Source organism: Triticum dicoccoides, chromosome 7B (assembly GCF_002162155.2).
Source record: "Triticum dicoccoides isolate Atlit2015 ecotype Zavitan chromosome 7B, WEW_v2.0, whole genome shotgun sequence".
NCBI classification, from domain to species: domain Eukaryota; kingdom Viridiplantae; phylum Streptophyta; class Magnoliopsida; order Poales; family Poaceae; genus Triticum; species Triticum dicoccoides.
The window spans coordinates 277,846,989-277,870,210 of record NC_041393.1 but is presented as its reverse complement, the minus strand read 5'-3'; the positions used below and the strand labels follow the sequence as shown (position 1 = coordinate 277,870,210).

The 23,222-nt window shown below is 42.0% G+C and overlaps 1 long non-coding RNA gene across 1 annotated transcript; it reads right to left on the bottom strand.

Annotated features, from left to right (window-relative positions):
* Positions 1 to 19,324: 19,324 nt before the first annotated feature.
* On the bottom strand, positions 19,325 to 20,545 carry LOC119338263. The gene is made up of 2 exons (XR_005163875.1): positions 20,253 to 20,545; positions 19,325 to 20,162 (listed from the first exon to the last, which is right to left on the bottom strand). It is a non-coding gene; the product is annotated as an uncharacterized LOC119338263 (long non-coding RNA).
* Positions 20,546 to 23,222: the final 2,677 nt, after the last annotated feature.

Genomic DNA, 23,222 nt, shown 5'->3' with positions numbered 1-23,222 from the left:
CCGCTGTTATCGTTATTAGGGCCTTAAGCCATATTATTGTAATAAGTTCTCTTTGGAGACATTTTGATGTAATAAGTGTGTGATTGCTACTCTGTTATAAATCCTTCAAGTACTGTGCGTGTCAGCATTACTAATCCAAGGATGACACAGATGCACATAAATTGGAATCTAATATCACCACCTCCATATCTCAAAACAATTATCAAGTATCAAATTGATCATAGCATCCAATTTACTTCCTATGATAGTTTTTATTATACCCAACTTGGATGCCCATCCTTCTAGGACCAATTTTATAACCATAGCAAATACCATGCTGTTCTAAAAGACTCTAAAAATAATATAAGTGAAGCATGAGAGATCAACAATTTCTACAAAATAAAGCCACCGCCGTGCTCTAAAAGATATAAGTGAAGCACTAGAGCAAAACTATGTAGCTCAAAAGATATAAGTGAAGCACATAGAGTATTCTAATAAATTCCAAATCAAGTGGTTTCTCCCAAAAGGTGTGTGCATCAAGTATGATTGTGTTAAACTAAAAAGCAAAGACTAATATCATACAAGACGCTCCAAGCAAAACACATATCATGTGGCGAATAAAAATATAACTCCAAGTAAAGTTACCGATAGTCGAAGACGAAAGGGGGGATGCCTTCCGGGGCATCCCCAAGCTTAGGCTTTTGGTTATCCTTGAATATCTTGGGGTGCCATGGGCATCCCCAAGCTTAGGCTCTTTCCACTCCTTATTCCATAGTCCATCAAATCTTTACCCAAAACTTGAAAACTTCACAACACAAAACTCAACAGGAAATCTCATAAGCTCCGTTAGTGCAAGAAAGAAAAACCACCACATATGGTACTGTAATGAACTCATTCTTTATTTATATTTGTGTTAAACCTACTGTATTCCAACTTCTCTATGGTTCATACCCCTTGATACTCGCCATAGATACATCAAAATAAGCAAACAACACACGAAAAACAGAATCTGTCAAAAACAGAACAGTCTGTAGAAATCTGTGACTCTAAAATACTTATGGAACTCTAAAACTCCTACCAAAATATAAAGTCTTGGGAAATTTGTCTATTGATATACATAAAAAAAATCAACGCAAAATCACGTATCTGTGAATTATTAAAATTATTTTCGTGCGTGCAAAAGTTTCTGTTTTTCAGAAGAATCAAATTAACTATCACCGTAGGTTATCCTATAGGTTCTACTTTGCACAAACACTAATAAAAACATGAAAACACATCTAAACAGAAGCTGTATGAAATATTTATTACTAAACAGAAGCAAAAAGAAAGAAACCAAAATAAAATTTGGTTGCCTCCCAACTAGAGCTATCGTTTAATGCCCCTAGCTAGGCATAAAAGCGGGGATAGATCTAAGTAGTGCCATCTTTGGCATTCAATTCATAAGTAGCTTGCATGATAGATTCATAAGGTAATTTAACTTTCTTTCTAGGGAATTGTTCCATGCCTTTTCTTAATGGAAATTGGAATCTAATATTCCCTTCCTTCATATCAATAATTGCACCAATCGTTCTAAGGAAGGTCTACCAAGAATAATAGGACATGAAAGATTGCAATCTATATCAAGAACGATAAAATCTACGGGCACATAATTCCTATTTTCAAGAATAAGAACATCATTGATCCTTCCCATAGGTTTCTTAATGGTGGAATCCATAAGGTGCAAGTTTAAAGAACAATCATCAAAATCATGGAAACCTAGAATATCACATAAAGTTTTCGGAATCGTGGAAACACTAGCACCCAAATCACACAAAGCATAGCACTCATGATCTTTAATTTTAATCTTTACAGTAGGTTCCCACTCACCATAAAGTTTTCTAGGTATAGAAACTTCCAAATTAAGTTTTTGCTCATAAGATTGCATCAAGGCATCAACAATATGTTTGGTAAAAGCTTTATTTTGACTATAAGCATGAGGAGAATTCAACACGGATTGCAACAAGGAAATACAATATATTAAATAACAATTATCATAATTAAATTCCTTGAAATCCATAATAGTGGGTTCAATGCTATTTAAAGTCTTGACCTCTCCAATCCCACTTTTACCAAATTTAGCATCAAGATCTAAAAACTCCGAATTATTGGGACGCCTTTTAACTAAAGTTGACTCATCTCCAGTCCCATCATTATAAAGATTCATATTGAAAAACAAGGATTTAATAGGGGATACATCAATAACTTTTAGATCTTCATCATTATTTTCATGTAGACTAGAAGAACACGCTTTTACAAAGCAATCTTTCTTAGCACGCAATCTAGCGGTTCTTTCTTTGCACTCATCAATGGAAATTCTGATGGCTTTGAGAGACTCATTGATATCATGCTTAGGTGGAATTGATCTAAGTTTCAAAGAATCAACATCAAGCGAAAGTCTATCAATGTTCCTAGCCAATTCATCAACTTTAAGCAATTTTCTTCAAGCAAAGCATTAAAATTCTTTTGAGAGATCATAAATTATTTAACGCTATTCTCAAAATCAGAGGGCATCTTATTAAAATTTCCATAAGAGTTGTTGTAGGAATTACCATAATTATTAGAGGAATTACTAGGAAAAGGTCTAGAATTAAAGTTTCCGCTATAAGCATTGTTACCAAAATTATTCCTACCAACAAAATTCACACCCATAGATTCATTATTATTCTCAATCAAAGTAGACAAAGGCATATCATTAGGATCAATAGGAGCACTCTTAGTAGCAAACAATTTCATAAGTTCATCCATCTTTCCACTCAAAACATTAATTTCTTCTATAGCATGCACTTTTTTACTAATAGATCTTTCGGTGTGCCATTGAGAATAATTAGCCATAATGTTATCAAGGAGTTTAGTAGCTTCTCCTAATGTGATTTCCATGAAAGTGCCTCCCGCGGCCGAATCTAAAAGATTTCTAGAAGCAAAATTCAATCCGGCATAAATATTTTGTATGATCATCCATAATTTCAAATCATGAGTAGGGCAATTGCGAATCATTAATTTCATTCTTTCCCAAGATTGGGCAACATGCTCATGATCAAATTGTTTAAAATTCATAATGTCGTTCCTAAGAGAGATGATCTTAGTTGGAGGAAAACACTTAGAGATAAAAGCATCTTTGCAGTTATTCCATGAATCAATACTATTTTTAGGCAAAGACGAAAACCAAGGTTTAGCACGATCTCTAAGTGAAAATGGGAATAACTTCAATTTAACAATATCATTATCCGTATCTTTCTTCTTTTGCATGTCGCACAAATCAACAAAGTTGTTTAGATGAGTAGCGGCATCTTCACTAGGAAGGCCAGAGAATTGATCTTTCAGAACAAGATTCAACAAAGCAACATTGATTTCACAAGATTCAACATCATTAAGAGGAGCAATCGGAGTACCAAGGAAATCATTATTATTGGTATTGGAAAAGTCACACAATTTGGTATTATCTTGCACCATCATGACAAACAATCCAACACGCAAGCAAACAAAAAAGGCAAGCAAAAGAGAGAGGAGATTGGGAAAGAGAGGGCGAATAAAATGACAAGGGTGAAGTGGGGGGAGAGGAAAACAAGAGGCAAATGGCAAATAATGTAATGTGAGGGAGATGAGTTTGTGATGGGTACTTGGTATGTCTTGACTTGAGCGAAGACCTCCCCGGCAACGGCGCCAGAAATCCTTCTTGCTACCTCTTGAGCATGCATTGGTTTTTCCCTTGAAGAGGAAAGAGTGATGCAGCAAAGTAGCGTAAGTATTTCCCTCAGTTTTTGAGAACCAAGGTATCAATTCAGTAGGAGGCTCCTCAAAAGTTCCATGCATCTACACAAACAAACAAGAACCTCACAACCAACACGATAAAGGGGTTGTCAATCCCTTCACGGTAACTTGCAAAAGTGAGATCTGATAGAGATAATAAGATAAGATAATTTTTTTGGTATTTATAATATGGATTGGAAAATAAAAGATGCAAATAAAAGTATATGGAAAACTTATATGATAAAGATAGACCCGGGGGCCATAGGTTTCACTAGTGGCTTCTCTCAAGATAGCATAAGTATTACGGTGGGTGAACAAATTACTGTCGAGCAATTGATAGAAAAGTGCATAGTTATGAGATTATCTAGGCATGATCATGTATATAGGCATCACGTCCGTGACAAGTAGACTGACTCCTACCTGCATCTACTACTATTACTCCACACATCGACCGACTCCTGCCTGCATCTAGAGTATTAAGTTCATGAAGAACAGAGTAACACATTAAGAAAGATGACATGACGTAGAGGGATAAACTCATGCAATATGATATAAACCCCATCTTTTTATCGTTGATGGCAACAATACAATATGTGCCTTGCTGCCCCTGCTGTCACCGGGAAAGGATACTGCAAGACTGAACCCAAAGCTAAGCACTTCTCCCATTGCAAGAAAGATCAATCTAGTAGGCCAAACCAAACTGATAATTCGAAGAGACTTGCAAATATAACTTAATCACACATAAAAGAATTCAGAGGAGATTCAAATATTTCTCATATATAACTTGATCATAAACCCACAATTCATCGGATCTCGACAAACACACCACAAAAAGAGTTACATTGAATAGATCTCCAAGAAGATCGAGAGAACTTTGTATTGGGATTCAAAGAGAGAGAAGAAGCCATCTAGCTAATAACTATGGACCCGACAGTCTATGGTAAACTACTCACAACTCATCAGAGAGGCCTTGGAGATGATGTAGAGGCCCTCCGTGGTCGATTCCCCCTCCGGCGGAGCAGTGGCGAAGGCTCCAAGATGGGATCTCGCGGATACAGAAGGTTGTGGCGGTGGAATTAGCTTTTCGTGGTGCTGCCCGATGTTTCTAGGGTATGGGAGTATATATAGGCGAAGGAAGTACGTCAGTTGACGCTTGAGGGGCCCATGAGGGTGGGGGCGCGCCGGGTACCCTTGTGGCCGCCTCGTCTGCAGCTTGACGTCCACTCCAAGTCTCCTGGATTGCATTTTCCGAAAAGATCGCTCGCGAAGGTTTCATTCCGTTTGGACTCCGTTTGATATTCCTTTTCTTCGAAACACTGAAATAGGCAAAAAAATAGCAATTCGGGCTGGGCCTCCGGTTAGTAGGTTAGTCCCAAAAATGATATAAAAGTGTAAAGTGAAGCCCATAAACATCCAAAACGGGTAATTTAATAGCATGGAACAATCAAAAATTATAGATACGTTGGAGACGTATCAGTGTGTCCCACTTGTGGATGCTTCCATATCAACTCTTGGTTCACCTTGTCGTGAGGTAGAAGCTTCCACTTGGACGGACGAGGTACTCTCCTTCACCTCCGTTGGACAAACCTTGGCAATAGACAAGTCTTGGATTGCTTTCGAAGGATCTTTATCTCCTACATCAATTGGCAATTGCTCTACTTGCAAGCCGTTAGATTCATCAAACTTCACATCTACCGTCTCTTCAACATTTCGGGTGAAATTGTTGTAGACACGGTAAGTGTGAGAGTTTGAGCCATAACCAAGTAGGAATCCCTCGTGAGATTTAGGAGCAAATTTAGAACGACGATGCTTATCAAGAATGTAGCACTTTGAGCCAAATACTCGAAAGTATCCAACTTGGGGTTTGTTACCAGTGAGGAGCTCGTATGCCGTCTTGCCGAGTAGCTTGTGAAGATACAAGCGATTTGTCGCATGACAAGCTGTCTCAACCGCTTCCGCCCAAAAGTGCTTTGGCGTCTTGTACTCATCAAGCATCATTCTTGCCATTTCGATGAGCGTCCAGTTCTTCCTCTCAACAACTCCATTTTGTTAAGGTGTGTACGTAGCCGAGAACTCATGTGAAATCCCTTATTTGTCAAGAAAGGTGTACACATTGGCGTTCTTGAACTCCGTTCTGTTGTCGTTGCGAACCTTCTTGATCTTCACTTCAAATTGATTTTGGGCCTTCCTAGCGAAGTTTTTGAAGATCTTTTGGACCTGCGATTTATCATCAAGAAAGAACACCCACGTAAATCTTGAAAAATAATCAACTATAACTAGACCAAATGAGTTTCCATCGAGAGTTTTGTAAGTGTTGGGACCAAAAAGATCCATGTGCAGTAGCTCGAGCGGTCTCCTTGTGGTCATGATGTTCTTCACGGGGTGGCTTCCTCCAACCTGTTTTCCTACTTGGCAAGTGCTGCAAAGTCTATCCTTATCAAATATCACATCTTTAATGCCAAGGATATTATCGCCTTTAATAAGCTTGTGAAGGTTTCACATGCCCACATGACCTAACCGTCTATGCCACAACCAGCCTTTAGAGGATTTAGCAATTAAGAAAGTTCTAGGTTGAGCCTTTTTAGTGAAATCAACAATGTATAGATCACCTTTACGTATACCGATAAAGACCATTTTATGATTATCTCTACAAAACACTTGGCAATCTACTTTGGTAAATAGGACATTGAAGCCAAAGTCAGCTAGTCTAGAAACAGAAAGCATATTATAGCCAAGAGATTCAACGAGCATGACATTTTGTATGGAGCTATCATGTGAGATGGCCACCTTACCGAGGCCAACCACCTTACCCTTTGAGTTATCACCAAAATTGACATACTTTCGAGGGCCGTCGTTTTCAGCAAGCTCACAAAACATATCTTTATCTCCGGTCATGTGATCGGTACATCCACTATCAAGGACCCATTCCTTTCCTCCTGTCATGTATCCCCTAAGATTTGCCATAAGCCCAAAGTGTCTCATTGCATCATCAAGATCATAGTCACTATCATCATCCTCATCATAGTATCCATGTTCAACATCTTCATGTGGTGTATCAATTCCTAGAGAGGGTGAGATAAATGAGTTTGACAATGATCTTCTTTGTGTATTCTAATAGCTTTGGAAATAATATTGCTAATAATTCCAACATCTCCTTTGGCACGCATAAGATTTGTAATCTCAAATAGACAATCAGCAAACTTAGGATCATTGGAATTTATCTTACTCAAGGCAATAGACTTATGAAGAATCTCATCTAGATTTTGCAAGGAATAATTTGGAAATCGTTCCTCAAGAAATCTCCATATTGTGTAGGCACACTTAAGAGTAGGCAAGCAACCAATCAAGTTTCTAGGCAAACCTCTAGTGATAAGATTAACAATTCTAAGATTGCGAATCATGTCAATTGACTCATCAAGGGTAGGATGCATAGGGTCAACATGAGGCGCACAAGGGCTAGTAATGTACTTGTTCAAATGATATTCATTGAAAATCACAAGCATCTCATTTTCCACTCATGAAAGTACTCTCCATCAAGTATATGCACTCTATGTCTAAGACTCACAAAGTAGACTCATCCATCTTCCTCCAATGGTGTTTAAACCAAAGCAATGGAGACCAAAGCTCTGATACCAATTGAAAGGATCAAGAAGATGTGTCTAGAGGGGGGTGAATAGACCCTTAACACACAAAGTTGGCAGTTTTTAAGTTTCTCAAGTTTAGGTGGAGATTTAGCATAAGTTTAACCATTCACAATACATATCAAACAAGCATGCAAAGAGTATATGAGCAATGGAAAGTAAATCATGCAACTTGCAAGAAAGTAAAGGGATGGGATTGGAGTGTGCAAACGCAATTGGAGACACGGATATTTTTGTCGTGGTTCCGATAGGTGGTGCTATCATACATCCACGTTGATGGAGACTTCAACCCACGAAGGGTAACGGTTGCACGAGTCCAGGAGGGCTCCACCCACGAAGGGTCCATGAAGAAGCAACCTTGTCTATCCCACCATGGCCATCGCCCACGAAGGAATTGCCTCCCTAGGGTAGATCTTCACGAAGTAGGCAATCTCCTTGCCCTTACAAACTCCTTGGTTCACTCCACAATCTTGTTGGAGGCTCCCAAGTGACACCTAACCAATCTAGGAGACACCACTCTCCAAAAGGTAATAGATGGTGTGTTGATGACGAACTCCTTGCTCTTGTGCTTCAAATGATAGTCTCCCCAACACTCAACTCACTCTCATAGGATTGGATTTGGTGGAAAGATGATTTGAGTGGAAAGCAACTTAGGGAAGGCTAGAGATCAAGATTCATATGGTTGGATTGGAATATCTTGCTCTCAACACATAAGTAGGTGGCTCTCTCTCAGAAAATGAGTAGTGGAAGTGTAGGCACATTCTGATGGCTTCCCTCACGAAGGAGGAGAGGGTGAAGGGGTATATATAGCCTCCACACAAAATCTAACCATTACACACAATATACCAAACTCGGTGGGACCGAATCAGAAAACTCGGTCGGACCGATTCAGTACATAATGCGACAGTTAGGCAATTTCGGTGGGACCGATATGATCAACTTGGTGGGACCAATTTGCAAGGGTTAGGGTAAAATCTCATCACGGTTTGACCGATTACACAACTTGGTGAGACCGATTTGGTAATAAAAAAATAAAGAGTTGGTCAGGCAAACTCGGTGTGACCGGTTACATATTCTCGGTGGGACCGAAATTTTTGCAATAGACAACAGAGAGTTTGCAAGCCCATCTCAGTGAGACCGAGATCCCATCAGTGTGACCGACTTGATTAGGATTTCTGGTAGTGGCGATGTTAAATGAACTTGGTGGCGCCGGATGGATCGAATCGGTGGGGCTGAGTTTGACTTTTGGTTTGGGACATATGTGGATATGAGAAAGTGTTTGAGGGCTTTGGAGCATATCACTAAGCACTTTGAGCAAACAAGCCATTAAGCAACACCTCATCCCCTTTTAATAGTATTGGATTTCCTATTGACTCAATGTGATCTTGGATCACTAAACTAGAAAATGTAGAGTCCTGATCTTTGAGCTTGAGCCAATGCTTTGTCCTTAGCATCTTGAAGGGGTTCCACATCCTCTTGTCCATGCCACTCCACTGTTGGGCTTATCTTAAATATACTAGATGAAAGTATTAGTCCAACAAGAAATATGTTGACATTAATTACCAAAATCACCTAGGGAGCACTTGTGCTTTCACTTGCCATGAGTTTGGCAAGGGGGTACAATAGTGATCCCGGAGTAGATCAATGGACAGCGGTCAAAATTATCCTTAGTTACCATAAAGAGGACTAAGGAAATGTTTCTCAGTTATGGAAGTGATAAAGAGTTCGTCGTAAAGAGTTACATCGATGCAAGCTTTGACACTGATCTAGGTGACTCTAAGTCTCAATCTAGATACATATTGAACATGGGAGCAATTAGCTAGAGCAGCTCCATGCAGAGCATTGCAGGCATACAAATTTGCAAAATACATACGGATCAGAATGTGGCAGACCCGTTGACTAAATTTCTCTCACAAGCAAAACATGATCACACCTTAGTACTCTTTGGGTGTTAATCACATAGTGATGTGAAGTAGATTATGACTCTAGCAAACCCTTTGGGTGTTGGTCACATGGCGATGTGAACTATGGGTGTTAATCACATAAAGATGTGAACTATTGGTGTTAAATCACATGGCGATGTGAACTACATTATTGACTCTAGTGCAAGTGGGAGACTGAAGGAAATATGCCCTAGAGGCAATAATAAAGTTGTTATTTTATATTTCCTTATTTCATGATAAATGTTTATTATTCATGCTAGAACGGTATTAACCGGAAACTTGATACATGTGTGAACACATAGACAAAATACTGTGTCACTAGTAAGCCTCTACTAGACTAGCTCATTAATCAAAGATGGTTAAGTTTCCTAATCATAGACATGTGTTGTCATTTGATGAACGAGATCACATCATTAGTAGAATGATGTGATGGACAAGACCCATTCGTTAGCTTAGCATTATGATTGTTCAGTTTTATTGCTATTTCTTTCTTCATGTCAAATACATATTCATCCGACTATGAGACTATGCAACTCCCGGATACCGAAGGAATGCCTTATGTGCTATCAAACGTCACAACATAACTGGGTGATTATAAGGATGCTCTATAGGTATCTCCGAAGGTGTTTGTTGGGTTGGCATAGATCGACATTAGGATTTGTCACTCTGAGTATCGGAGAGGTATCTCTGGGCCCTCTCGGTAATGCACATCATAAGAAGCCTTACAAGCAAAGTGACTAATGAGTTAGTTGCGGGATGATGCATTACGGAACTAGTAAAGAGACTTATCGATAACCTGAATGAACTAGGTATGAAGATACCCACAATCGAATCTCGAGCAAGTAGCATACCGATGACAAAGGGAATAACGTATGTTGTCATAATGGTTCGACTGATAAAGATCTTCATAGAATATGTGGGAGCCAATATAAGCATCTAGGTTCCTCTATTGGTTACTGACCGGAGAGGTGTCTCGGTCATATATACATAGTTCTCGAACCCGTAAGGTCTGCAGGCTTAACATTCGATGGCAATTTTGTATTATATGAGTTATGTGATTTGATGACCGAATGTTGCTTGGAGTACCGGATGAGACCACGGACATGATGAGGAGTCTCTAAATGGTCGAGAGGTAAAGATTGATATATAGGACGATGGTATTCGGACACCAGAAGTGTTCCGGAGGGTACCGGGTACATACCGGTTCACCAAAAGTGGTTCCGGGCACCACCCGGCAAAGATATAGGCCTAATGGGCCAAGAGGGGGAAAACAACAACCAGCAGGGGCTGCTGCGCCCCCCATATGGGCCACACCTGAGGGGAAGGAAAGAGGGGAAGAGAAAAAGGAATGGGAGGGATTCGGTCTCCCCCTTTCTCCTCCTTCCTTTCCCCTTCGGTGAATAAGGAAGGGGGGAGGCCGAATTGGGGGAGGCGCCCAAGTAGGATTCCTCCTACTTGGGGCGCCCCTTGCTGCCCCCTCCATCTCCCACCTATATATACATGGGGAGGGGGCACCTAGAACAGACACCAATGATTGTTAGCTGTGTGCGGCACCCCCCTCCACAGTTTACACCTACGGTCATATTCTGGTAGAGCTTATGCAAAGCCATGCGCGGATAACTTCACCATCACCGTGACCATGCCGTTGTGCTGACAAAACTCATCTACTTCCTCGACACTCTTCTGGATCAAGAGTTCGAGGGACGTCATCGAGCTGAACGTGTGCAGAACTCAGAGGTGCCGTGCGTTCGGTGCTTGATCAGTCGGAACGAGAAGAAGTTCGACTACATCAACCACGTTGGCAAACACTTCTGCTTTCGGTCTACGAGGGTACGTGGACACACTCTCCCCCTCTCGTTGCTATGCATCTCCTAGATAGATCTTGCGTGAGCGTAGGAATTTTTTTGAAATTGCATGCTATGTTCCCCAACAGTATGACGTTTCTTTGTACAACCTGATGCTATCTCCGCGTCCCTTCCAAGATTGGGGTTTCCATTGCGGTTCTTATCCACCCGCTACTTTCGGGCATTCCTCTTTTCTCCAAGGGTTTCATAAACAAATTTATTTATTTATTTATTTTGTCTTATGAGGAGGGTTTGATTAATTGATAATGCAAATACGCATCTTCTCTGCAACACAAATAACAGTGGGGCGTTTCATTAAAGGAATGCCATAGTTTCCCACAAGGATAAGGCTCAAAAGGCATATGAGGCCATGGGGCGTCTCGGCTTCTCCAACAAGCAGATTTCGTCAGTCCCGAGGCACCTCTACAAGCTCTTTGACAAAACTGGGAGCCCATCAAGGACGAGAGCTACCGCATCCTTGCCGACACCATCCTAGATAGCCAAAAGAATCAACCAATGCCTGGCACTAGCCGTCATGTACAAATGCTACACTACTTTCTGTTTCTTTACTGTATAATTACCATCTGATGCTCGGCCTTTCCAATTGCTATTTTACATCAGGTGATAGACCAAGAGTCCGAGCCTCACAACTCAATGTCGGTCACACCAGATCCAGATGACCAACACCTTCTGCTGCTCGGTATGACATGGATGTCAGTGATAATGAAACCTCCCTCATCAACAGACCCATGGATGTCAGTGAAAATCCCCAAGATGCTCTCTTCTTACAAGAGCCCAAGCCTGAACCTGAACTTGATGTTCCAAGTGCTCCTGTTGCCAACGACCTCAATATTGGGTCTTTAGGTATACCACTTGCATTATCTCACCATCACCCAGTACTTTAAAGACAAGGCTAGAGTTGTTCATGCTTTCACTACAAAAAAATACACTTCCGTGATGATACGTGTTTGTCACAGTAGGTCAGGTTTTCTGTCATGCATGTACATCCATGACGATTTTATGACAGAATCAGGATAGTCATACCTGTGCTGTCGTAGAAGTGTTCCATGACATTACCAAAATTATCATCACGGAAGTGTCCACTTCCATGATGATAAATCGCGCGTCATAGAAGTGCTATCGTCAAGGGTGACCGACACGTGGCAGCCACCGTAACGGGACGTCGTTAAGCGCCGTTAAGCTATCGGGTCCGATTTTGGATCCGATAACCCGCTAACAGCCACGACCAATGCCGATTTTCCACGTGTAAAATTCTCATTGGCCGACGGAACCACGTGTCAGCTCCGCGTTGGCATAGGTGTCACTTATCCAACAGTCGAGATGGGCCTATGATATGTTGGCACGTGGACGGGCCCAAAAGTGGCCCATAAATTTTAAATGGGCCGGCCCAACTAAAGGCCCATAAGATTTAGCAGACCATAATGGGCTGGCCCAGCAAAAGGCCCACAAGATTTTGCAGACCATAATGGGCTGGCCCAGCTAAAGGCCCAACATTCTCAGTTAAGGCCCGTACGGCTAGTGTCAAATCGGCCCATCAACGGCTCGTCCTAAACTTGTCATCATCGTGGCCCATGGTCACTTCTGGCCTGTTAACAATCTGCTAAATACTTGGGCTCAATTACGGCCCGGTGTATTTCCGGCCTGTTAAAGGTCCTGCTTCATTTGGGCCCATTTACAGGCCATTGGAACTTTCAGCCCATAAACGACCGTGAAGGATTTGGGTCATATTCGGCCATGTATGACATTTAGCCTATTAGAGGCCCACTATAGATTTGGGCCACTTTCGGCCTGTTGTGATTTTCGGCCTGTTAACGTCGGACGAAATCCATGGGCCATATGTGGCCCAATGTCACATCGGGTCCATTAACGACCCATATAAAAATGACGCTAATCAAGCCCGACCGAACTTCCGGCCTGTTAAAGGCCCGTGTATTAGGTCGGCGCATTTACGGCCCGTCCGAATTTCGGCTTGTGAAAGATCCGCGTTGTAAATGTGCCACCATTTTGGACTGCTAAGACCAGTGGGTTATTTGGCACAATCAGGGCCCAATCTCACTTTTGGCCTATTAAAGGCCCATGTTTTTATGGGCTCGAGATATTTACACCTGTAAACGACCTATTGTTGCTGAGGGCCCAAATTATGTTTAGGCCTGTTAAAGGCCCACTATGGGAACAAGCCTACCAGAAAAATATGAAAGCTTATGCTGATTTAGGCCCAGATATTTTTAGTGGGCTACATGCAAATTTCATCCCATAATTGTTTTTAGCCCAATTGGAATGGGCCCGACGAATGTTGGCATCTTGGGCTCCTACGAAGCTTTCGGCCGAATACATTACTAAGATAAACCTACACTATACAATAATAGCATAGTAATTACTGCAGCCTTTGGCAGCATCATAAATGCTGTATCACAACAAAATAAATTCCAACCATACAACAAAAGGCCTATTGGCATAAAGTTTACAGTCCTTGTAGATAAAAGCATCATCAGATGTATAGAAGCACAGATCGTTTGACCTGAGTGCTAATGTTTCAGGCTGTAGAATCTGATGGAGCAGCACAATCTTCACCTTTTTCCGCCATTGCTCTTGAACAATGAAGCGAATGTTTGATAGTCTAGTTTCAAAACAATTCATATCTTAACGACATTTGTCAACCACTATTCTTGTTTCCGAAACGACGTTCATTAGGGATTGGACTTGTGTGTGGAGCACAGATATATCACTCTGTCTAGCTGGAAGATTTTGTTCTGTAGGCGATTTGGACGAGGTTACCTTGACAACCAACCCAGAATCACGCAGGAAGGTGCTTTTTTGCACTGTTAGTGGAGAGATACGGACGCACTGCAGCGCGAGGTGACATTGTGCCTGTGGTAGCCTCGTCACCTTCAGGTGGTTGTGGTTATTCAATCATTTGTTCCATAGCTTGCTGAAAGTTTGAACTTGTAGATTAGTGTACTAGATAAGTTACTAATGAGATAAAAACAAACAAAGTAGGTTACACGTTTATACATAACTTATTTTGGTGAACTACTATAATACATTAGCATGTATTGTAGTGCCAACTACGTAATAAAATCACTTTCGAAACATATGTCCGTGTAGTAGGCCTACTGTATTGTCTATTTCCTCACATTCGTTGGCATCTAAGGATAAAGAGACATGGTTTAAAGTAGGATGAACATAGTATGACATCATTCATATCATGGGAAAATAGATATAAAACAAATAGGCTATTTTATCATTGTGTGCGCACGTGAACATAACAACTAGATTATAGATCAAGACCAAAAGAATATCCTTCATCTCTTTTAAACCATGTAAGGTGAAATGATACGTTAAGACAACTGTGTATAAAAGTGAACATAGTAACTAACATTGGCTACAAACCAAGTAGTTAAATGAACACATCACAGTACCAATCAGTTCAAAGGTAGGAGGAGTAATGAATTACAACAACGGCTTGAACTGGTGTGCTCATGCCCTTCATCTTGCTGGTGTGGCAATGCTTGAAGATTTGCACTACATTCGGTTCAGGTTCTTTTTGGTCCGCAGAGGCTTTCTTCTGTATTTGGAACAAGTCAATATAGATACGATAATATGGCACAGAAAAAAGAAGGAAGTAGCAGCTATTTACAAGAGGCTCGCAGTGTCAATATAGCTACGAGATCCCGTTGTCTGTTGGAATTTCACTTTAGAATGATTGGTCTTGTTCTTCAAACAGTTAGCTTAGAAGAAGATACACTTGTAAGGCACATACATAAATACAAGTTCAATATGTGGTCTGATCAAATACATATAGCCTACCTGATACTTTGGATCACACCAGTGTTAAACAAGGGCTGTCCAGTCTTCATCTGTAATATATTCCACTAGAGATGTTTGGGCGATTTCATTGTTAGCCTTGGCTTCAAAGTGAGATTTTCTAAGGTGGTACCGATACTGTCGCAGACCAGACTGAAAACATGAGTGCATGCTTGTTTAGTTGCATCATCTTTCAGATCCAACTTGAACCTCATCTGTTGAAAAAAGAATGTGAGTCTTATTAGGAGGAAGCTAGAAAGTATGGGACAGAGCAAGACAATATTACTGATTGCGATGAATAACATTACTTACATATAAATGGTCAAGGAAGGTGTTAAACTGGGTATTGTCTTTCTCATTCTAGTACTGGATCCACGTTGGGAGGATACGTGCATGACACCTAACAGCAACGGCTGCCTCTGATACTAACTTGGCTGACTCTGTAGCATCACGTGGCCTTTTTAAACCTGCCTCAAAATGGATCTCCATTCTTCCTCCTTTAGATTTTTTTAATCTGTCAAGCATTATCCATGATGTCTGTTTCCGCTTGCACCGTGGTGCTAGTTCAACAACGAATATGCAAAGTGTTAGTGTACATCAAACTGTGAGAGTACATATAAAGGAGTATGCAACTCCAACTTGACTCAGTCAGGTACCGTCTTGGTGTTGATGCTCATGAGGTTCATCTGATCTTCCCAAGTCTTGTTGTGTCAGCAGTGCTTCGGAAGTAGTGTTAGGTGTGAAGGTAGCTTGGGAACTGGCCAGTTCTGGAGCAAACGAACGAGTAACTCGTTGAGAGCTGGTACAGTTGAAGCGGATGCTGCAGCTGGTGGAGCAGGTGATATTGTGTTTGTAGATTTAGCTGGTGGACTTGGACCTTCTACTGCACTATAAGTACCAGCAGAATCTCGACAACAGATCCTTTTCCGTTTCACCCGACGAGTAACACCACTCCCTACTATATTCTTTTCCTTCCTCTTTTTTAACTTCGCCATGTCAAGCCGTACCCACAACACAAAAGAATAAAATCGCTCTTCAGAACTCATTGATGCATGATACAGACAAGCAATACTTTGATGTGAGACATCCGTATGAGGATGGAATATGTAAGAAAAATAGGATGGCATAACATATTCACAGCTACGATGTGTAAACTAAGCAGTAGGATTTTCAAGAAAATAGAAGTAATGCAAGCTAGACACCATATGAAAGATGCAACCAATATTACTCTGCCAAGTTAAAAGTGTCTTCTCATAAGTGGCAATTCGAAAAATTAGAAGCAGTACAACATAGAAATCAATGTAAGATGCAACCACTATCAAACTGCCATGTTAAAAGCGTCCAATCATAGTGACTGATGCGGGATACACAACAATAGTACTTTGATGTAAGAACATGGTATGATAGATAGATGCAGTGTATTCTAGATACAGAAAGCCATGTCATATGCACATGTATAATGTATAAACTCAGCAGGTGCAATTTAATCAAATAGAAGAAATATAGGCTAGACAACATATGCAACATGAAACCAATTATCACACTGTCAACTTAGAGCAAGCACCTGCGATGGTGGAGTACGAAAGATGAACTCCTCATGTAGACTTGGGACTTCAACTTCACTAGCAGTAGCAGTGGCAAATCTAGAGAGTCTCTGTTTGCGTCGATGCGGAGGACCACCAACATCCCCTAACTTACTATTTTCCTTCCTATTTTCTGATATTGCCTTATGAAGTCAAAACCACAAGAAGATCAATAAAATTAGCTCTGCATAACTGGTTGATGCATGATACAGACGAACACTACTTTGATGTAAGGCAAGCGTAGGATAGGAGGATGGAATATATACAAAAAAATATAGCATTGCATATTCACACGTATGATAGGAGGATGGAATATGTATGAAAAAACAGTAAGCGGAAGGCATTTCAACAAAATTAGAAGAAATGAAAGCTAGGCACCATATGAACATGCAATCAATATCAATCTATCAGGTAAAAAGTGTCTCATCATAAGTGCCATTTCAAGAAATTAGAAGTAGTGCAAGCTAGAAGACAACGCAAGATGCAACCTACATCACAGCCCCAAGTTAAATGTGTCTTGTGGGTAAGTGATCGTTGCAGGTATAAGTTGTAATCGATGCAGATGCAATTCAACATAGTCAGAAGCAATACAAACTAGACATCATACGGAAAACGCAACCAAATATAACAGTTCCAAGTTAGAGCAAGCACCTGTGATGGTGGAGTAGGGGAGATGTGCTCATCATGTACACGTATGTTCTAGAAACAGGAACACATGTCATATTCATAGGCATTATGTGTAAAGTAAGCAGATGCAATTCAACAAAGTTAGAAGCAATACAAGCTAGACATCATACGCAATATGCAACCACATATAATAGTGCCAAGTTAGAGCGAGCACCTGTGATGGTGGAGTAGGGGAGATGTGCTCATCATCTACACAGCTACATTTACTGTCCAGCCTTGTGTTGTCTTGCGAATCTTGTTGGGAGGATGGTGGAGTAGAATCTGTAGAGACCCCCTGTTTGAGTTGCTCCGAAGGACCACCATCATCCACTGTTGGACTAATTTCCTTCAGCTGTAATGATTTTGCATTGTGAAGTCAAACCGATAAGAAAAAGGAATAAAATTCGCTCTTCAGAACTCATTTATGCATGATACTGACAAACACTACTCAGATGAAAGGCAAACACATGATGCGAGGATGGAATATGTACGAAAAACAGGATGGCATGACATATTCACACCTATGATGTGGTAACTAAGCAGAAGGCATTTCAACAAATTAGAAGCACTGCAAGCTAGACACCATATGAAAGATGCAACCAATATCACTTTGCGAAGTTCAAACTATATGGCGTTTCAACAAATTAGAAGCAGTACATGCTAGAAATCATATGCAAGACACAACCAATATCACAGTGGCGACTTAAAGGTGCCTTATCATAAGTGAAGGATGCGGGATATGCAAGAACAGTAGTCTGATGTAAGAACATGGTGTGATCAGATATAGTATGTTCTAGAAATAGGAACACATGTCATATTCACATGCATTATGTGTAAAGTAAGCAGATGCAATTCAACAAAGTTAGAAGCAATACAAGCTAGAAATCATACGCAACATGCAACCACATATAATAGTGCCAAGTTAGAGCAAGCACCTATGATGGTGGAGTAGGGGAGATGTGCTCATCATCTACACAACTACGTTGACTGTCTAGCCTTGCGTTGTCTTGCGAATCTTGTTGGGAGTATGGCAGAGTAGAATCTGTAGAGAACCTCCGTTTCAGTTGCTCAGAAGGACCACCATCATCCAATGCCTTGCCAATTTCCTTCGGCTTTATTGATTTTGCATTGTGAGGTCAAACCGAAAAGAAAAAGGAATATAATTCGCTCTTCAGAACTCATTCATGCATGATACTGACGGATACTACTCTGATGAAAGGCAAAGTCATGATATGAGGACGGAATATGTACGAAAAACTGGACGGCTTGACATATTCACACCTATGATGTGGTAACTAAGCAGAAGGCACTTCAAAAAATTAGAAGCACTGCAAGCTAGACATCATATGGAAGGTGCAATCAATATCACTCTACCAAGTTAAAACTATCTCGTCATAGGTGGCGTTCATCAAACTAGAAGCACTACATGCTAGAAATCATATTCAAAACACAAACCAATATCACACTGCCAACTTAAAGGTGTCCCATCATAAGTGACTGATGCAGGATACACAAGAAGAGTAGTTTCATGTAAGAACATGGTGTGATTGACAGATATAGTATGTACCAAAAACAGGAAAGCGTGTCATATTCACATGTATCATGTGTAAGCTAAGAAGATGCAGTTTACACTAATTAGGAGCAATACAAGCTAGACACCATATGCAACATGCAACCAGATATCACACTGCCAAGTTAGAGCAAGCACCTTGGATAGTGGAGTAGGGGAGCAGAGACTTGGACCTTGTAATGCACTAGTAGTACAAGGAGAATTTGTACATATGCTCCGTTTACGTTGCTGCAGAGGACCACCATCATTGCCTTCCTTACTCTTTTACTTCCTCTTTCTTGATTTTGCCTTGTCAAGTCAAACCCACAAGAAAAATGAATAAAATTTGCTCTTCAGAACTCATTGATGCATGAAGAACACTACTTTAATGTAAGGTAGTCACATGATAGGAGGATGGAATATGTATGAAAACAGGACGGTGACATATTGACATGTATCTTCCCTACTAATAAAGCAGCGACTGCTTCTGGTCGTACGTCGCCGGCCGTTTTGCAGAAAAGTCCCCCCATTTTTTAGAAATTAACCCGCAGTACACGCTTTACTCAGTCAGAAAAATGTTTCGAATTTACAAACAGGACCCTGTGTTTTCATCTATTCAACCCGCGATCTGCAGAACGGCGGCGGCGCGACGGCTGGAGCTTGCAGCGAACGGATCCATGCACGGCAGGGGCTGGGAAGGATTCGGAGGCGGGCGGTGAGGATGGGGGTCGCCGGTGACGACGATTAAGGCCGGAGCGCGACTTCCTAAGAGAATTCATGGCATCTGGCTCCTGTCAGGAAGGAGACGGGAAGATGGAGGGAGGAAAAACTGGAGAAAGGAGGGGAGACGAGGCGGCGGCAGCGGGAGCAGTGCGGCAGCGCAGTGTAGAGTGCACCCACTGCGGTGCTATCCACGGGGGTCATGGGCATTTGCTCGCTCGGTCAACGGGAGCAGAGGAGTCCACGGACGAGCTCCTGCTCGACAGAAGGCAGCGACATCGCAGGTGGCAAGCTCGGCGGGCAACGCGAGTCTCGATCCGGACGGGTCCGGCGAGATCCGAGGCGGTTGGATGGCTGCAGGGCCCCGGCGTAGAGGAGGCTGGCCGGCACGACGGATAGCAGAGGGCGTCAGAGCTCGATTCGGCTTGGCGCTCGGCCATGGCCGTTTCCTGGAACACATAGAGGGAGAGAGATGCGTGGGGGGTGAGGACGATCCAGGGAGGAGAAGAAAGGAAAAGAGGGAGAATGAGAGGTGCCGTAGTGGCGCGCTCCGGGCGCGGGGCTAACGAGGCGGCGGCGTGAGGCAGGGGAGGTCCTCTGCAAACTCCATGGCGCGTGGGGAGCTCCTGTAGGGAAAAGATAGGGAGGGAGACACGGCATGAGAGAGAGCTAGGGGAGGAGACAGGAGGAAGAAAGGGGAAGGGAGAAGGGACGACCTGGCCGTGGTCTTGCCGGCGGCGGACGCGGGTGCTCTAGGAGCTCCTCTCCTCGGGCGCTCAGGCGTGACTCCTGAGGGAATCGGGAGGGAGCGTCGAGGAAAGGAGAGCTGGCCGACGGCGATGGGGGGCTTGCAAGTGAGAGGAGAGAGGAGAGGAGAATCGAGGGAGGCAAGCGGGGTCTCGGCCATAGGTTGGAGAGAGGAGCGGCGCGAGGGGATACGTGTGGCCTGGGGCTTATCCCCTCGCGTGCGTGTTGTGGCTGGGGTTGGCGTCAAGATGCCTGGCGGCCAGGCTGGGCCTTGCCTGTTGATCCGGCTGGGCTGGGATTTTATTTTATTTTGATTCAGATGCAGCTGAAACCAGCGGCGGGCAAAGCCACACGTCGATCAGCCAACACAAATTCTGACTAATAAGCAACCAGCACTACTCTACGTCTCCATCATGTGAAATCTCTGTGAATCTTGTCGTTCGGTGTATGTGTGTGGATTTTTTTTGAGCGAACTAACTAGCTAACCACACTGCCTGGTAATATAAAAGAAAACAAAAGTTCTGCTAGCACATGCATTCACATCATCATTGCTCAATCCGTACAAACTTAGTCTGCTATCGGGCAATAAAACTAAAAACAAACTCTAAAACAGTAGATTATATAAAAAACAAAATATAATAAAGTCTAAAAGAGCCCAAGCCCCTTCCGCAGCCATGACGACACAACGCCAACCAAATCCCACCATCGCAATGGTGCAAGGCGACATAAGTCATCGTTCACGCCGTTCAAGCGACACGTCAAAGAGCACAATGCTGCCTTACAATGGTGCAAGGCGACAGAAGTCGCCGTTCACGCCGTTCAAGCGACACGTCAAAGAGCACAATGCTGCCTTCCACATGCCACTGCACCTATTGTAATGCAGGCCGCTCACGTGGATGATGTGCCAGTCGTCATACAAGCTCTCAAGCCCGTCGACGAATGCTCCTCCCGTGGCAACTCGCCACAACAGGTCGGGTAACGTAAAGGAGACGCAGTTGCTCAATGGGATGTAGACGCCGACCGATGAAATGCCTTCGATGGATGAGATGTTCAAGGCCATTCAATCCGTGACGTCAACATCCATGTGGTCCCTACCTTGATGGTGAGCCATCTACCTTGATTCACATAAATTTAACACATGCACCATCAGCTTAAAGGGTAAGCAGCAAGGACAGTCTTGAGCAATGCTTATTGGGACTCATGATAAATTTCATTCTCCCGTTGCAACGCACGGGCATGTTTGCTAGTGATGTATAAAGTGTAAACTAAGCACAAGGTGTTTGAACTTGTTAGAAGCAATGCAAGCTAGAAACCATATGAAAGATGAAACCAATATCACTCTCCCAAATTAAAACGGTGCCCTCACAAATATATTTGACCAAATTAGAAGCAATACATGGCAACAAGCTAGAAATAATATGCAATATGCAACGAATAAAGGTGACTCATCGTAAGTGATTGATGCAGGATACAGAAGAGAGGTAGTTTCATGTAAGAACATGGTTAACACATAGATGTAGTGTGTACCAAAAATAGGAAGGCATGTCATATTCACAGGCATAATGTGTAAACTAAGCAGACGCAATTTACCCTAATTAGAAGCATTACAAGCTAGACACCGTATGCAACATGCAACCACATATCACACTGCGAAGTTAGAGCAAGCACCTGTGATGGTGGTGTAGGGGAAGTGTGGTATTCAAGTATAGAGCTACGTTCAATATCTTCATTTAGGCTTGCTGTTTCTTGAGAATCATGTGGAGAGGATGAAACTGCATTCTTTATAAGAGTAGCGCGTCTCATACTAACCCACGGGCGTGACTGTCTCATCATAATCGATAGATGCAGGATACACAAGAACAATAGTTTGATGTAAGAACATGGTGTGATAGGCAGATGTAGTATGCACCAAAAACAGGAAGGCATGTCATATTCACATGTATAATGCGTAAGCTAAGGAGATGCAATTTAACAAATTAGGAGCAATACAAGCTAGGCAACATATGAAACATGCAACTAGATATCATACTGCCTTGTTAGAGCAAGCACCTGGGGTTGTGGAGTAGGGGAGATGAGATTTGGAACTTGCACTGCAGTAGGAGTAGCAGGAGAATCTGCAGAGATCATCTGTTTCGGTTGCTCCAAAGGACCACCATCATTCCGTGCCTTCGTCCTTTCAGATTTTGCCTTGTCAAGTAAACACACAAGAAAAAGGAATGAAATCTGCACTTCCAAATTCGTTGATGCACGATACTGATGAACACAACTTTTATGTATGGCAACCACATTGTAGGAGGATGTAATATGTATGAAAAACGCTAAGCAGAAGGTATTTCAACAAATTGGAAGCAATGCAATCTAGACACCATATGAAAGATCCAACCAAAATCACTCTACCAAGTTAGATGTGTCTCATTATAAGTGTCACTTCAAAAAATTAGAGGCAATACATGTTTGAAATGATATGCAAGATGCAACCAATATTACACTGTTAACTTGAAGGTGTATCATTAGAAGTGATTGATGAGGGATACACAAGAAAAGTAGTTTGATGTAAGAACATGGTTAATAGAAAGACGTAGTATGTACCAAAAACAGGAAGGCATGCCATATTCACAGGTATGATGTATTAACTAAGCAGATGCAATTTACCCTAATTAGAAGCATTACAAGGTAGACACCATATGCAACATGCAACCACATATCACACTGCCAAGTAAGAGAAAGCACCTGCGATGCTGGTGTGGGGGAATTGCGGTCATCAACTAGAGAGCTACGTTGACTATCTTCATTTAGCATTGCTGTTTTGTGAGAATCATGTGGGGAGGATGACACTGCACTCTTTAAACAAGTAGCACATCTCATAGTAACCCACTGGGGTGACTGTCTCATCATAAGTGATTGATGAGGGATACAAAAGAGCATTAGTTTGATGTATG